The sequence below is a fragment of the Drosophila pseudoobscura genome, chromosome 4 (genome assembly GCF_009870125.1).
Source record: "Drosophila pseudoobscura strain MV-25-SWS-2005 chromosome 4, UCI_Dpse_MV25, whole genome shotgun sequence".
NCBI classification, from domain to species: Eukaryota; Metazoa; Arthropoda; class Insecta; order Diptera; family Drosophilidae; genus Drosophila; species Drosophila pseudoobscura.
The window spans coordinates 8358719-8360046 of NC_046681.1; the positions used below are offsets into that span (position 1 = coordinate 8358719).

The 1328-nt window shown below is 46.4% G+C and overlaps 1 long non-coding RNA gene across 1 annotated transcript; it reads right to left on the bottom strand.

The window, feature by feature from the left end:
* Positions 1–322: 322 nt before the first annotated feature.
* LOC26532658 (uncharacterized) lies at positions 323–1058 on the bottom strand. Its single transcript, XR_004469303.1, has 3 exons — positions 883–1058; positions 734–827; positions 323–643 (listed from the first exon to the last, which is right to left on the bottom strand). It is a non-coding gene; the product is annotated as an uncharacterized lncRNA (long non-coding RNA).
* Between the last annotated feature and the right edge of the window lie 270 nt (positions 1059–1328).

A 1328-nucleotide genomic window follows, 5' to 3' on the forward strand; every position in this document is an offset into this window, starting at 1 on the left:
AAGGAAAAGCAGATAATTACTACACGGAAGAATAAGGGACATTTGAGAGTTCTTCAAATTGTTGATGGGTTACAATGCAAACAGAGTACTCCCTATGAGGCTCAACTAATGACAATAAGGAAAACTGACTCTCATCAAGGCACTCACACAGGCTGGGCCAGTGTATTGTATGGTATTGACAGCTCTTTTGGAATTTAAAAGCTTTGCACGTCCCTTTTCCGCAACCCGAACCCGGAACCTACTGCAAATGTGCTTGGTTTTCACTTTTTCAGCCAACTGAATGCCGTTAAAGGGTCCCAGTTTCATTTCTCCAGTTCCATTACGATAAAATACAAAAACTTTTTGTGGCCAGTCACAGTTCGGCTGGTTGTAAACTGCCATGGAACCCAAAGAGCTTGATGTGTGACGTTGCGATCTGCATTGATTAAATTTAAAGAATAAAGTCGCAAAGGCTGAGATCATTTCTGTCGATCCGGTACTTGACAGCTGTCGGTTTGGCCACGGAGTAATCAATTTGTCATAAGAAGCCAGGTCAGGAGTCTTCGAAAATTTGGACCGATGAAAACAGACTCGCATTTGGCACGTGCTATTGCCACACTAAGCCAAACCCCGATTTCAATGGCCTTCGAGGCTGTGTGTAAAACTAAAATGTAATTTGTATTTATTTTGGGACGTGGCGGCAGGAACCTAATATCCAGGAGTTTGGTCAACACAAACACACACTCACACTCACCTGAGCAATTATCAGAGAAGTTTAAACGATTGACGAATGCGTTTGCGTCCGGACCATGAGCTCCAAGTTTTCCGGCTATAAATCCGTACTCCGCCTGGAAAATAGAAGGAAAGCTGTTTAGTGCAGGTTACAGACGCACTGGCACGTACTGTGTATGAAATCCGGCCTTGCAGACATCCCGCCCGGCTGCAGGGGCAAAATCAGTGCGTTCCGCGCGGGATATCCAAAAATATTCACATTGATAGCGAAAGAAAAACAATTTTCACACAACTTTTCTGCTTTCTGTTTTTGCCTGGAGCTTCCCGCCTAGCAGCTGATCACAGAGACAGGTGATCGCGCAGAGTTGCTTCACTGACGGAGCTGCCGGACAGCCTAAAAATGACCTAAGACTGCCAGACGGTTGGAGTTCGGTTACCCGAGTAGGAGTTGAGCGCCAACGGAAATTTGAAATTTAAATCGAGAAGGAGAGGCAGAAACTGTTCAGCCACAAGCAGCGGGGTCGGATAGTCCAGATCGACACTCAACCCGAATCACTGCATGGCCCCTTTCTGGCGCTCTGGGGGGCCAATCCTCAGCGAACCAATCCTCAAATGGG